The 16129-nt window shown below is 41.3% G+C and overlaps 1 protein-coding gene across 3 annotated transcripts in view; it reads right to left on the bottom strand.

The window, feature by feature from the left end:
- Nucleotides 1-16129, bottom strand: part of sema4c (semaphorin 4C) — a 130942-nt gene that overhangs the window by 73525 nt on the left and 41288 nt on the right. For 2 of the 3 annotated variants that reach the window (XM_023343513.1, XM_023343515.1), the window contains exon 2: nt 14375-14527. The gene's annotated coding sequence lies outside the window, so the exon portion shown is untranslated. Of the gene's footprint in view, nt 1-14357; nt 14528-16129 lie in introns of all 3 variants that reach the window. The other variant, XM_023343514.1, reaches the window with a different exon arrangement.

The raw sequence follows: 16129 nt of genomic DNA, 5'->3' as shown, positions 1-16129 counted from the left end.
ATGGTCAGATGTGCGTTGGGTTTCCGAAGGCGACCAAAGGTGATTTTCAACTATTCGGAATGGGTTTCCGCAACCAGAAGGACGGTCCGCAAAACAGAGCGGCATCTTGAATGAAGACTGTTCATTAGTGGTGGGGATTCCCTGAAATGATTAAAAAGCAATCCCTTTCGTATCTGTATCTACTTATTTCTATTCAGGTTTGCTGTACCTGTGCAGGTTCCACCACAGGGCTAAAACACACACACACAAACTCTACCTAAGCACTTGTGATCTACCGATAAAACTCCAATAAGTTGGTAAACGTTACAGAAAAACAATAAATGTTATGACGTCATAATAATTAAAAACTGTTCACAGTGGTAAGGTTTTGTAAAAATGTCACCCGAGTGCTGGCAGCTCCAGGATGAGTTACTGGTCCAATGGAGCGATCCAGACAGAACTCCTGTGGCTAGCAGCTAATTTAAGACTAGCAATGCATGTTTTTCTTAGGTCTAATTATTTATTTATTTTTCCTTCCAGCACACACGAGTGAGTAAAAAAAAAAATAGACTTTTGGCGGCTTTTGCAACTGTGCAGCTAGCTTTCACAACAAGTTGTCTCCAGATTAGTTTCCATCTTAGTCTTTGGTTTGCTTTGGAAGCAAAACCTGAGTCTCAAAATGCTTAAAAAAATTACATTTCTCTATGTACTCTTAGTCAGTCAAGTCAAACTGTTCTTATCTGTTCACTAATATGGAAACCTAGATTTTAGTTTGCTGGCACTGATAAATATTCGCATTTTAGCATGCTAAGTTGAAATACTGAAATGGCACACAAGCTAGCTGCTAAAGGCTCTCTGTGTTAGCATTATTAGCCCTAAGAGAAGACTTTGTTTTGGTCACCCAATATCAAACCATTGACAAAATCTAAAAATCACGAACATTTTCTGTCACACTGATACTTTTAAAATAAGTTTTTATGACAGAAAAATGCCTGGGCTTATCACTAGCGTTAGCAAAGAGTATCGATTGTCTCTTGCCCATCTGTTGATATACGCTGCCAGTCAGCTGGATGGCAAAAGGCTTCAAACGAAGCGACTTACTTAATCTTTCTGCTTTGAAAATTTTAAAGTCATGGAAAAATACAGACAGCTCTGGTGCTGGAACTAAAGGAATGAAACTTCTTCACTCTCCGTGTCCGTGTTTTTCACCCCACTCTCTTGGTCCGTTAGCTGAATGCTAACAACTAATATTAGCTAGTTATATTCGACTTACTTTATATAAAACAACAAAAAACAAAGGATAATAGGCACTAAAAATGTCTGTTCATCTGACTGTGGAAGAAGTACACGGTGAAGAAAGAGAGGAAGGAAGTAAACAAGGACGGAAGAAAGAATGTGCAGGTTAGAAAGGAAGAAAGTAAAGAAGGAAAGACGAGCAAGGAAGGGAGGTAGGACAGTAGAAAAAATACAGAAATGCTAAACGTGTGTCAGACTTAATAGGATCCTTGTAAATCTAAAAATCACAAACATTTTCTGTCACACTGATACTTTTAAAATAAGTATCAAGAATACAATATTACCTAGTATTTCTAGTTAATACTGACAAGAACTGACAATATCTAGGGGAAATTAACTAAATTTCAGAATGCCCTTAACAAAAGAGGCTACTGTGAGATTTTAAGTAAATGAGTGCCTCTGGAAAAACTAAAAGAAGACTACAATTAGCAAGCCAGAACAAAATGCTAACATTGTCAATAATGGTAATTTTAGGGGGAATCAAATAGAAGAGTTAAATAAAAAATATTAATGCTATTTGAGATGTTAGCACTTTGTAATTGCAGTGTTTATCTCCTTTCTATTGGCGTTAAATGTTAACTTAAAAAAAAAAAGCCGTTAAAGACAATTTTAATTTGTAGCACAGTCCAGTTTTTCAAAAGTTATCAAACAGAGCACTTGTGACAAATTGTCTAAAACCTAATCTTCTTCCTTATGGAAAGATTGATTGCAAAATGATAATTTGTGACCTCGGTTCATCCGTTTTCATTTCCACAATTCAAATGCATTCTGAAAGGTTCAAAATGTTATCCGAGAGCCTGCGAACCAACAGAGGCGCCTCGAGAGGCGACGCCGTCCGCTCGATGAATTTCACAGCCGAGAGCTTCTGGTTAGAGATCAACCCTTAAAAACTTGGAGGTCCATCAAAATTCATTTCTGAAGATTCGAATCAGAGCTGAAAGAGTTTTATGAAAGCCCCGGCTAGATGCCTTGAATACAAATGTGTGAGAGTGTGCTTGCTGTCTGGCGACGCGTCAACGTACGGGTTTATTTTTTTTTAAATCCTTTATTTAACCAGGTAAACCCCGTTGAGATCTAGATCTCATTTTCAAGAGGGACCTGGGCAAAAAAATTTGCAATACATGGCAACCTGGTTACAAGATAATTTCAAGGTTGCCGGTTCAAGTCCAGAGCAAAGCACCTCCGATGCTGGACTAGAAAACTATCTTGTTACAGAGCCTCTTTTAAAAATTGATGACATGAGGGATTTCAAGTGAAGGGAAGTTTAACATGGACCTCGGCATTTTCTTGTTATTTCCTTTCATTTATTCATATGGATCTCTAGGGCCGTGCATGAAACTGGAGGAAAGTAAGATGGTTTTTTTGCCCCCTCTTTAACTGTTCCTACAGAGCTGTTGCTGTGTGTGTTTTTTCCATTTAAAGCATCAAGCTAATGGAGCCGACATGAGCACTCCACTTATGGTGGAAAAAAAACAGCAAAAAAATCATCCCACACTGTGCATCATCAGAGTCCTGGTACAAAAATACTGGTGGAGACTGAAACTTGGTAAAACTGTCTAAATCTATATATATAAATATATTTTTTGTGTTAAGAGAAAAACAATACTGAAGTTACTATCTTTGGTCCAAAACAGGAACGGTCTAGAGTCAGCACGCGACTACATCTAGAAACCAATGGTCAGGTCCGAAATCTGGGTGTGGTGATGACCTCGGACCTGAACCTTCAGAATCACATAAAGACAGTTACAAAGTCGGCCTTTTATCACCTGAAGAACATTTCCAGGATTAGAGTACTCATGTTTCAGCGAGATCTAGAGAAATTCATCCATGCGTTTGTCTTTAGTCGCATTGAATACTGCAACAGGTCTGCCTAAAAAGTCAATCAGACAGCAGCAACCGATCCAGAACCAAACATGGAGAAGCAGCATTCAGCTTCTATGCGCCACAAATCTGGAACAAACTTCAGCAAAACAGCTGAATTCCTTTAAATCAAAGCTCAAAACCCTTTGATTAGTAGCATGTGGAACATTGACCAACATATTTGATGTGCATTGATGATTTTAATGATGGCATTTGACAAAATTTAACATTTATGGCTCGTTTCACCATTGGTGACCTCATGGTGCTTTTATGATGTAACGCATTTTGAACTGCTTTGTTGCTGACTGCTTGACTTGACTTAAACTGAGATACTTTTCCAGATTCCAGTTCCAATGTGTGTTTGTTTGTTTCCACCAATTTTGAAGTATAAACACAAAAAGACAGTGTCTTTAAATTTGTAGCCTCGTCGCGTGTTTTAGAGCGCCGTCCCACACCAGAAATCTGGCGAGGCAGATCTCTGCATAAAGGGGGCAAATGAATAGCCTCATGCTGACCGGCTGACATTAAAGGCCTGCGTGCTTATGACCTTGTGTGTTTGCCGGCAGATTGTGTGGTCTTCTGGTGTAGAGCTGGCACAGATGAAAGACTCGAGAATCAAAGCCGGGTTCTGACTGTAGAAGATGAATGCAAAAAAGAGTGTGATTGTGACAGATGCAGCGCCCCTCTGATACACCCAATAGTTTGTTTCTGTCATCTGCAAACAGTTTGAAACCTCCTCTAAAGCGTCCATCGTCAACGTGTGCGACGCTCATCAATTTTCATGCGGCCGGGCGATTTGTTTCCTGTGTGTGTGTGTGTGTGTGTGTGCAAACAATTAATGAGCGGTTCACTAAAATGAATTTGTACAAGCTACGTAAAGCATCAGTTGTAATTTATAGCGGAGAAAAATTACAACAGTCAACTCTATTGGTCTTTTACGTCTTAATGAAACAATAACAAAGCAGGAGGAATAAACCCCATGAGAGCTGACATTGTTACATCTCAGCCTTCCTCACTGCCTCTCTCAGCTTCTTTTATGTCTCACTCCTAAGAGACCCTGTAAGCCTTTAAAATTTCCATCTTCTCTCCTTTCATCCCCCCCACGTCAGCGCTGCGGCATAGGCTAGCTTGCCCCCGCTTCTTCCCCTGGCTGCACTTCAACCCGCCTTGTTCTTCTTGTTACGGTCGGCTGGCCAGGCGTGGCCGGCTTTATAATTCTTTGATCGGAGCTCTGATCTCTTCCATCAGTGCTCGGGGGCTCCAGCTGATTACAGATGAAATGGATCTGATTTGGGCTCTGTCTGCGGGCCAAACACCTGCCCGAACCCAGGGAAAAGTACAGGGCCAGATGAAACCGGATGGGCCGGCGGTGAGCTGCTCGAACAGCGGGACCATCTGTGCTTTTGGCTTGAGGTGGCGGAGACGCACATGCGCGCTCCTATGTGACGGTGGCAAGTTTAGTTGTTTGAGAAGTACAGAAAATATCCAAACTACCAAACTAAAATACTCACATAGGTATTTTAAACCCACATCTTGTGAATTAGAAGCAGTTTTCAAGACTATTATAAACACCTATACGCTTAAAAACTAGCTATCAAGGCGACATTGATAAGTATTTACCCTCATTAACAACAGTAATCATCCATAAAGCTCTTTATGGTTTGACTTCTGTGTCAGGTGGCAAAATCTCTGTCCCATTATCATCATCTCCTCCATATAGGGACAGAGATGCACCAAGTGGCCCAAACAGCACAGCTACGTACAAAGCCCAAAGCCACAGCAGTCACCACGACCTTACCTTTTAGGGTAAATATATTTTTTCTGCTTGATAAAGCTGAGGATTGTCCAAATGTTTCTGTTTAGTCATTTGCTCACATTTAACCAGAGGTCCATTTCATGACTTGTGTATTGTGTTGAAAGCAATCCAAAAGCGCACGGCTCATAAAAAGAATGCATTTGAAAGACTTAGTCCGTAACACAGCTGAAATTCTGGCTATGCACAGAATTAATATCCATTGTTTTGTCTATTTTTAATATTAAAACCTATTAGCTCTCCATGAAATGGTCCTTTTGTCGCATCCATATCTCAGCATAATATTTTCTATTTATTGTAAATTATGAATGTTTCTGACTACAACCGGATGGTAGAATAATAGTAGTTTTAAAATAATTTAATTAACTTATTCAGGTTCTATAAAAGCTAACTGTGGTAAATATAAAAAGAGCTGTTGAAGGGAGGTCTGACTAAAAATCTCCAGACTCTCCAAACTGTCTCGCTTGTCAGCCTCAAGAAGATGAGCACCAGCCCGATATCTACAGCATGTCTGAGTTATGCAGCATGGTTTTTACTGCGTATAGATGGCTACAATCAGTGGCTCTCAACCATGGACCCTGGAGGTCTGTGGTTATAATTTCAATCATTAGAGCAGCAAATCTCATCAGCCATAATCAGAAAATCCATAATCAGTTAAATGAGTGGATCTTGTCGGAATACCAGGCAGCATTGAAAAAAAAAAAAATTATATCTAAAAAATTGGGGGAAACAGCCACACCATTTTTCTCCACATTTTTTTTTCCGGCTGACCATAATCATACGTGATAAAACATGTAGGCCATTAGTGAGCGTCAACCAGATTCGAGCTACTTAGTTTGAGCGATGCATTGCTCAGCAGATCAGCAAAGCGAGATCTTGAATAATTCATCCCGGGGTCAACGTTTGCTGTGATGCAGTTGGTGTTGCTGTTATCAGCAGAAATTATCAAAAAGTCTTTCACAGGGCCTTAAGAAATCTTTCTACCAAAAGTCATTTTAATCATTGTGTATTTTTTGTAAGCCACTGAACTTCGATTCTAAAATATGGACCTCAAAAAAATCTAACAAACTGGATTTTCAAGGGCTTATGTTGTATTCAAATCACAGTTTTTCCTCATCCAACAGAAGTCTGTCTCAATAAATGGAGTAGAACACCGGGCTAACAGCGCTAACGTTAGCATCTGCTTTGGAGCAACTTATTGGACAATTTTGGCAACATTAGCACCATGTTAAAGTTACACAAGCAGAAACACTACAAAATTTGGACACTTGGCTTCTTCAAAAGTATTTGAGAAAACTTAACTCTATTTACAAAAAAAAAAACCCTGATTCTTAGTTTTGCAAATTAGCTAAAAAAAAAAAGTAGCAAAAATCTCATCTGGTTCTTGTTACCCATTACTAATAATGCATAATTTCATCTCATGAGCTGGATGAATCCCAATTTATAACTTATCCTAATTCCGGAAATATGTATTTTATTCAACTAACTCTATGCTACTTGACCTAGCCTGTGTAATACCCCTCCTAACCTCCTGAGGGCAGTATAGACCGTTGATGTTCATTAAAGCTAACTTAAGATTAATCTTTTTTTTATTTAGCTTTTAGCTGATGCTTAGTAAATATTATCATTAATTCTTGATATTACCCTAAATTTGGCTTTATATTCATTTTGAGCAATTGCATTCACTATGTTTTGTATATTTCGATTGACTTGTATATTTTTGTTTTATTGTCATATTTAAAGATAAAAAAAAACAACAGTTGTCTGAGTTAAATGTAAATTTAAAATCCATATTTATTTGAGGTTTTGTGTTGACCATTAGCACATCATCATCATCATCATCATAACTTCCTCAGTTCTTCAACTCAGCATCTTTTCTTTAAAGTACAGATTTTTGTTTTTCTTTCTTAGCCTTTGTTAGCTTACGTTTTAAGGCGTTTGGATGTTTTTCCATTGTAGTTGCTTGTTTCTCATTACCTCCTGCTTTTGTCCAACATAAGAAAACTGGTGCTGTGTCACAAGTGCACAATAAATAAATACTTATTGATTAGCTGACTAGCTGATTGAAGAAACTAGTGCAGAAAAACATCAACACCCAGAGAAGTCTGTCTTTCCATTTCTGCCGGATTTTCTATCAAGCTTCTTTTCTCCCTGGTCGACCTTCTGCTGTCAGTGCAGCGTTTGTTGTTGTTTTTTGTTTTTTGTTTTTTTTTTGACAAGCACAGGGGCGCAGTGAAAAATTATAAAAACCATGTGCACTCTGCCCTGCCGTGACCCGCCTGTCCTGCCTGCAGGCCCCAGGGGATTCTGGGGCAGCGCTCTGACCAGTCATCAATGTTCAAACACATAACTGCGAGCGAGCTCGACCAGGATCGCACGTCAATCAGCCTTGCCCCAGGCGGTATGAGCAATTCGCTGGTACACACACCTACACAAGCGCATGAAATAATATTTGGACGAATAATATTTTTTTTATCGCTATACGTTCAAACGCTTTAGAGAATGCACATGCTACTAAAAAACGTGCTAATTTACTTGCATTAGATGCGTTCAGACACATTCATCTCACGTGTAGCATGCAGAAAGTTCACGGCAAAAAGGGAAAACATAAACAGAATGTTTCATTACATAACACACACTTGAAGTTTTGAATTCAGCGCTCACGTGTGCTGCAGCCTGCTCTTCACATATTACCGCGCTAATCAAATAACTCCTGCAAATACGCTGCATTTTTCCCCCTCCAGCCTCTCTCAGTCAAACAGAAAATAAAAAGCTGGCAAACTTTCTCCGTTCTGTTTCAGAGCTCATTAAAAAGTATTCACCTTGGTATAATTCGGAGCCGTAATCAGCTCTGAATAATAGAAAAGGGTCGTATTGACGCCCGTGGGCTCTAGACATACTGTCTCATTTCAGAACGACACCCACCGGGCGTGCGAATGCAAAACGCGACGAGGGCCCGCATCGAACGCGCCCCCACACACATGCACACGCCCACACACCCCAACACACGCCGTCTCGCTCTGACTTCGGTTCGCCACACTTGGCTGAGAGTCACCGACACTCGCTCACAGCGTACTCCGGCTCCGGGAGGGGCAGGACCGCCTACTGTGCTCCTCGGGGGGCTAATTGTCCGGTAGCACTCTTGCGCTTTCCTTCCCACTCTCTGACTTGTTTCCACTACTCCTAGCTGGTCTTTTGGAAGAAGTTCAGGAGTTCACACTGAGCCCAGAGGCCTGCATCCCAGTGAGGTGCCACAGGGCAGTAAAGGTTACACCTAGCTGGACTCCTATACAGAAGCAGCCCACACATCTCTTATTGGTGGGCAGGTCAGGTGGAGAGGGGATTGTGGGGGTTCTCACTTAAAGAGACATAGTGGGAGAGCAATGCTGCAGATGGGTTGGCTTTACGTTGCCTTGCAGAAGTATGAAGTGTGGTGTGAATTTACCTTAAAGAAAATCCGGAGCAGTCAATTATTTCCAAAAGTCACCCATATTTTCTTCCATTTTATAAATATTGCACGCATGCTAGTACTTTAAGGCACAATATGTCAGGATTCTTTAGGACAATAGTCTCGGACCCCAGTCCTCAAGGGCCTTGGTGTCTTGCAACTGTTAGATTAATCTCTGCTTCAGCAAACCTGGCTAATTAGCAGAGCTGTGTACAGCTCGACTGCATACTAGTGAGGCAGTTTAGATGTTTAGGTTGCATTCGCACCAGCTCTTGTTCGTTTAACTAGAAAGTCAGTTTGGCTTGGGAAGGTGGGAATGTGCAATCGAACTCTGACGCAAACCAGAAGAGCAAACTCTGGTCTGTCTAAAAACATCGGTCTCTGTTCGGTTGAACTGAACTCTGATGCGGTTTGAATGCATATGCGAATGCCAAGCGACCGGAGACCGAGTAGACTGCAGAGCAGAGCATTCTGGGCAAATCCAACCAAAACAGATGCTCTAGTCTAGTGCCAGTAGGAGTAATGGCTCGTGGTCTTTAGCTAGAGACAAAATAGAAATCCTACAAATCTGACGGTACTTCATTTTTGAAGGAAGTTGCGCCCATTTCTCTCTTTGTGCCGTTTTCTTCAGTAGTTGTTGGCACAGCGTCGCCACAGGTGAAGAGGCAAACATGTTTATCAATTAGTTTGGATTGTTTGACACAAGGCCGTATGAAAGTGAACCGCACCAGCAAAAAATGTAACAAACTTTAGTTCCCAATCAAACCGAGTCTATCGGACTACCAGTGAGAACACGCTACGTTCCAGAGTGTAGCACCAGGAAAACAAGGTCCAGGAGAACTGGACTTCGAGAACTGTACTTTGAGGATATGTTGTCATCCAAGTCAATTTCTTTAAAAAATGAAATAAAATAAGCAGGAGACTGGACAGCAAACTAGCGAAGAAACCTCCGTCATTTGCCCTTGAGCAAAGCATCTAACCCAACAACCTTCAATGTCTTCGGTGGCTGCAAGAAGTTCAGAGATAATGAAAGACTTAAGCTCTGGCCACTGGGCAGCTCCCAGAAGCCAAAATTAAACAGCATGGTTCAACTGTGCTGCTCCCATGAATAAATGTGCATCACTGTGAAAAATGCAAAGTAGGACGCTTCTAAAGAGGACTGTGCACACTCAGCAGGAGCAAATTCCCTTCCAGAGGATAAAATGTACACCCCATGCCCGACCAAAATACATAAAAGCCCATCATATCAGTTTGCCGAATCAGCAGTCATCAGCAAAATAAACCTGGCAGATGATGTATTCTATACAGCGAAGACAGTTATTTGTTGACAGGAGCAGAAGTGAAAGGTGAGACGAATCAGACGAGAGTGGCGGGCCTGGATGCTCTAAGCCCGGGTCTATTAGAGTCTGATTGCACGCATTAAGAGAGAGAGAACGAGAGCGGAGTGATACAAGAAGCGTGTGCGCGGCTCCTTCAGCCAGACTCTGCATTAACCACCGCCTGCTCCCTACTTTGCTGAACACACAGGCTGATCGATAGCAATGAGTAGGGGAGGGGGGGGGGGGGGGGGGGGGGGGGGGTAGCGTGTGCGGGGGATGAGGGGCGAGCAGGAGTGGAAAGAGACTCCAGCTTTACGGGAAGATAAGCCCGGATCGATCGCGAGACAAGGCCTGCCGCTGCGAGGACGGGGAGGACCGAGGAATGCAAGACGCGGCAGATTCACACCCATTCACCTCATCAGGCCCGGCTGATGGGAACTCTGTGTGTGTTGGTGTGTGCAGATTCTCAGACAGCACATGAAGAAGGAAACACGCACTGCTCTGAGTTTTTATTTTCAAGCTAGTTACCGGTTTCAAGGTTGTTGTTGTTATTTTTTTTTTAAAAGTGCTAGTTTCAAAATCGCAGAGAATTTTGCAGCACGGCGTTCCAACAGTTCAAAGTCCTTTCGGGTGGGATAGTCAGAAAATTGCTGAAGTAAATGGAGTTTGTATGTAGAGTAAGTACAGTGCAAGGCAGCACTGCCCTCCCCCAATAGGTTCCTGCACACTGCTGGTCAACTGGCTGACAAAGTCTGCCACTTGGAAATATCTTTGGTTGAAGCATCGACAGTCATGGAGTGAAAACCGAAGACATGGATATATCTTCAAACGACGGATATTTGAGAGGATTTAAAGTCTGAGGCGAACAAAACTCCCTGCCCTTCTCATTTTAAACATGTCACTGCTGTGGAAGTATGTCTCTGTTTTGCAACTGGTAGCTACGATGGTCCATTAGGGCCACTGTAGATAAAAAATAAAAAAAAAACAAGTAAGAGGCGTACATTTCCGCTACAAAACTTCACATTTTGAGATTAGTCTCAGAAAATGACTAGAAGAAGCTTCTGAGCTTGAAAAGTCGAAAATTCGCAAGAAAAATTCTCATACCTGAGTAAAACAAGATTATTAAAACCGCAAGATTAGAATTATTTGATCCCATTACAAAGAAATGTTACTTTTCTGTCTAAAATAAATGTAATTACATCAGATTTGTTATGAATTTTCTTTGCTTAAACTGCAATACTTTCCTCGAAGGTGACTAAACTTTGAGAATCTCGTACCAGCCACACCAAACGCGCTCCTTTTTGCAGCTGAAAGGTTTTTATTTTTTCTTGACAATAAAAAAGCATTTCATGAACTAAAAAAAATTTGAGAAGCTGACGTCAAAGTTGGATGAGCCGGAATTTAAAAGTGAGCGTTACAGACAGAGTTCAACACACGAGCACATGTATGTCTAAAGCTGCGGTATTGTTTCTGGCCGCCGTTTCGCAGCTGATCCCAGATTAGATTAGGACAAAAAATAACATCAGATGGCGTCAAATGACATTTTTGGTAATTGGGTGCAGAAATGAATGCAAACGACGGATTTACCACCAAAAACAAACAACCAAAAAAAAAAAACAAACAATCAAAAACGCTGGCTCTGCATTAACACAATGAACTGAACAGTAAAAAAACAGCCCCTTGCTTCGCTGCAGTAAATAAAGCTGCCGTTTATTGTTTTTGCTTCAATGTAATCAGCTTGTAGTTCATGTACTGTATATGTCAGCGTGCTTTCAGTGAATTAACACTGCTGCTGCTGCTGCTGCTGGGCGGATGGATGCTCGCATGTCGAAGCAACGCATTTATCAGCGCCTCGCTGACACCTGCCACACTGCCGTGATAACCTGCATCTCTGTCTGTCTCGCTTTTTCTCTCTCTTGATCTCCATGCCTTTGCTGTCACCCTCTCCTCCCCTGCAATGTTTCACACACACACACACACACACACACACACACACACACACACACACACACACGCACGCACGCACACACACACACACACATCCCGATGAGCTCCCACCTCGTGTGTGATGGCACTCTGTCAGAGAAAAACCATTTATGATCAGCAACCAATATCCTCCCAGAGATAAACACGCTCTCTGAGACAGAACCGCAATTATTAGAGAGAAGGAGGGATAAGTGTGGAAGAGAAGCACACACTCGGAGGAAGAAAGTCGAGGTTTAGAGAAAAGGGAAGAAGAATGCAGCCCGGAGCTGTTTTTTCACAGCTTTGTGACTCTGAGTGCATGCGTGTGTGTGTGTGTGTGTGTGTGTGTGTGTGTGTGTGTGTGTGTGTCGTTCTGCCGTTGTCACCAAACACGCGGGTGTTTGTCTGCACGTCCCTCTTCACTTTGGCACGTCTCGGTATTCTCCACACATTCGCCGGCATACAAATGACTTTTTTTATCAGAGGCAATTTACTTCAGTCTGCTGGAGCTCCCGGTCGCTCGATCAGGCAGACAACTAATCGTACATGAGAGAGCGCTTCATCACACACTTCAAAAAAAAAAAAAAAAAAAAGAAGAGGGGAGCCACCCACTAACTAACGCACACTGAGAGACAAAACGGTGGTGTTTTTTGTTTTTTTTTGCGCTGATAGAACGCATATGTTTGGGTCAGGAGGCAAAAGGAACGCAATGGGAGATTTGAAGGGGAGCGGCAAAAGCTAAAGAGGCGGATTAGCAGCTAGCCACAAATAATCCTCATCAGATATGAAGCCTGACCTGCCGATTCCGATTTTGGCTGATAACCAAAAGAAAGTCGCCGAGTTGGCAGCATTGGGGCGACTCTTGTTAACTGCAAACGTGCAGACATGAGCTGGTGGGCGGGTCTCTCAGTCAGTTTCTCTCTTTGTCAGACAGCAGGGAAATAGAGGACTTGATTTTTAAACCTTTCCTGAAGTCGACAAAATCGGGGAATAAAATCGATCATAGATTTTCCTAAATCAAGGAATTCAGCCCCAATAAATTGACTTGTCGATAAATTAGCGCACCCCCTATGTTGTACTGTGGACGATCATCTCTGCTGTTCGGACTTTGAGCTGTTAGCATGTCATAACACTGGGCCAGACTTGAGAAATGGCTGCTGCCCAGGGCACCATTTCTTTTGGGGGTGGCAAAGATCTTTTGTTTTTTATTCCCTTTTATTTTTGAATGAATGTTTTGCAAACATTGTGCTTCGTATTAAACTCATAAGGCCAAATAAAGTGAGTTGTAATATTTTATGATTTTTACTAATATAAATATTATTCAATTATTTCAATTTTTTGTAAACACTATTGGGGTAATTAGCAATATATTACTGTAAAACTCATAATTACAACCCTAATTCACTTAACTAGGACTAGAAACGTGTAATTATCACTTTAGAACTCATACGTACAACTTTAATTTTGTAATTACAACTTTAAGAACTTGTAATTACACTTACATTTTGTAATTATGGCATTAAAATCTTGTAATTATCACTTTAAAAACTTGTAATTGTGTCTTTAAAACTTGTAATTGTGTCTTTAAAACTTGTAATCATGACTTCCTGTTTGTTCCACAAGTGTCTGATCAAAGACAGAGAGACGTGTAAAAATACACACCACACAATAATGCAGTTGTAAAGTAATACAATGGGGGAAAGTTGAAGGCCTGTAAACGATTTTGCCAGGCGCTGCGCTGTTTGTGATTGGCTGAACCAAACCGGCTCAGAGTCCAGGTCACATCAATCTCACTCTTTATTAGAAGCCAAAATGAAATCTTTAACCATTCCAAGGACCACTTTACACCAGAAAGTAATCAGAAATGGAGAGAGTGGTGCTACATTTTCATTTGCTCCCACCGGGTGTCCACCCCCTCCGCCGCCGCCGCATTACGGGGAGCTTCAACAGTCAGAAATCACAGAATATGAACCGCGCCGAAAACTGTAACAAATGACTTGTGGGCACATTCCGATTTCACCTTTGGATCATGATAGAGAGCGTGCCGACTTTTATTTCCAGCGAACCCAAACTTTGATTTAGTGCCTCGGATTACGTTGTGGTCTTACAGGTGAAATAAGAAAGAGGGCGATGGGGAGGGACCACTGCCTTTCTCTTCTAATCACTAAAACTCTCCGAGAATCAGAAGTGAGCAGCCAGAATTCCCCCCCACACACATCCCCGTCCCCTCACACACACACACACACACACACACCCACACACACACCACACCCAATAACCTTCAGCATCATCTTCTACCCTAACAAAACACTCTGAAATCTGAAATCCAATATCCGACCCGAATCCAACCTCCCTCTCTCTTTTTGGTTCCCTTTTTCGTTCTCCTCTTATCTCATGAATGGCTCGTCGTAGATCTCTGCTCGCTCTTTGTCTCGCTGCAGATTCATTTCTTTTTGGGAGTTCCTGAAAATGATTATAATTTTCACATCCCTATTTGACAGCCCTCTCTCCACCCCCCACTCATATTCACTTTCTTACATCTTCCTCTCTGTCATGTTGAATGCCCCCAGCATCCCCTCCTCCCTGTGCTGTTTGCTGAGGAAGGTTTCAGAGGAGAGAAGAAAACATGTTTCTGTTTCTCTTCTCCTCCCTTTGTTGTTTTTTTTTTTTTTTTTACCTTTCTTCTTTTCTTACTTGTTTTTCGCCTCCTCCCTGGTGCGCCTCCGTGCTTCCCTTTCAATCTCCTCTCGGTTGTTTTTTTTCGTTCTCTTTTTTCGTGTTCGTCACGGAGTTCTCCTTCGTGAGTGTTGAACAGCGACACTCGACTCAGACGAAGGTCACATTGGCCTGCAGGAGGCAAAAGAAGAGAGAAGAGGTCGGGGATGATGAGTGACGTTTGTTCGCATGGAAGGTGAGACTGACAGGGCATCTTTAAGTGTTCTGATGTCCAAAAAAAGCATTTATATACAGTGTATATATATATATATATATATATATATATATATATATATATATATATATATATATATATATATATATATATATATATATATATATATAAATAAAACAACAAAAATTCAGTTTGGATAAATCTATAATTTGGAGATATTAAAACCTCTGATCCATCCAAAACTTGGGACAGGACATCTAAAATCTCCCAAAACTGTATCTGAACATCTATTCCTGTAGCCATGACAACGAAGGTCAGCTTTTTATCCCTTAGAGCAAAGCCTAAAGTAAACCTTTCTTCTCGCCATCACCAAAATGTAACCTAGACTGCATGTTTACAATACTGGGCGACGATGAAGTGCAGGTTTTAAAGTAATATTGGAGCTATTCTTCTGTGCTTTGTGATTCTCCTGACAGGCATCCATTGAGGGTTTGTTTTTTTTTTAGCTGAAGAGATGCTGAAATTGCGATCAAGGTCAAGATTATATATATATATATATATATATATATATATATATATATATATATATATATATATATATATATATATATATATGTATTTATTTATTTTGTAAAGATTTGCACTTACATATGACAGATGTCAAAAGTTAGCTAGCTAGCGTCTATCACCTTTGCTAGCTAATCACCTTGTTCCTGCATCAAAGTTTTAAACTTTTCACAGCTTTGCTAACAAAGAGGATGAACAAAATCTAAAAGGTTGGTGGGCAGTGTCCTCTAAATTGTAGTTTTTAGCAACGTGTCTGTTTTTTGTTTTTATCGGAGCGCCGAGGGCCCGGCAGAAGCTGTCAGTAACATATGGGCCGGTTGGAGGAGCACAGAGTGAGCCCACAAAGGCAGCGCCAGATCCTCTGACACCGTCGTACTTCATCCTCCGCTGTAATGAACCAGACACTGGGAACGCACAGAGCCTCCGGTCACCGTGTTTCACTTTATCGACTGTGACAGTTGTGTGACGTTAATCAAACCTCATTGATTCGAGCACATGCACCCTTCACTCAAACGCGCGTGCCGACTCACACTAAAAAACGCAACAACAACCAAAAAAACACAAAAACCTTGGCGTAACTTCAACTCAACAATAAGAAGCTTTTAGAGACTTGTCTTTTAGGAGTTTCAAGTGAAAAAAACTTGTAAACCTTGTGGAAACATTTGAAAAGTCAAGACAACTACTTTTCAAGCTTTAAACTTAATCCTTTTATGCAACCCTGTAAGCTTTTTTTTAAAACACAAAAGTCGATTTAATATCACTTGTGGAAGAATCTGCTCCATCTAGGAAGGTTAATTTAATCTCTCTGGCTTTCACTGACTGGTGAATATGTCTTCTTACTTTTATATCCTTTACTAAAGTCTGAGTACATCAAAGACCCCAGATTGCCGGCCCTGTCCTAAAGACTGTTACGCAAAAGTCTAAAACTCTCTTTGACAGCAGGTCCTTAAAAATACAGTTAGGTCATGCTCTGGAAAGTGAATTTCAGCTTA

The sequence above is a fragment of the Xiphophorus maculatus genome, chromosome 12 (genome assembly GCF_002775205.1).
Source record: "Xiphophorus maculatus strain JP 163 A chromosome 12, X_maculatus-5.0-male, whole genome shotgun sequence".
Classification (NCBI taxonomy): domain Eukaryota; kingdom Metazoa; phylum Chordata; class Actinopteri; order Cyprinodontiformes; family Poeciliidae; genus Xiphophorus; species Xiphophorus maculatus.
This window is presented reverse-complemented; position numbering and strand designations above follow the sequence as displayed.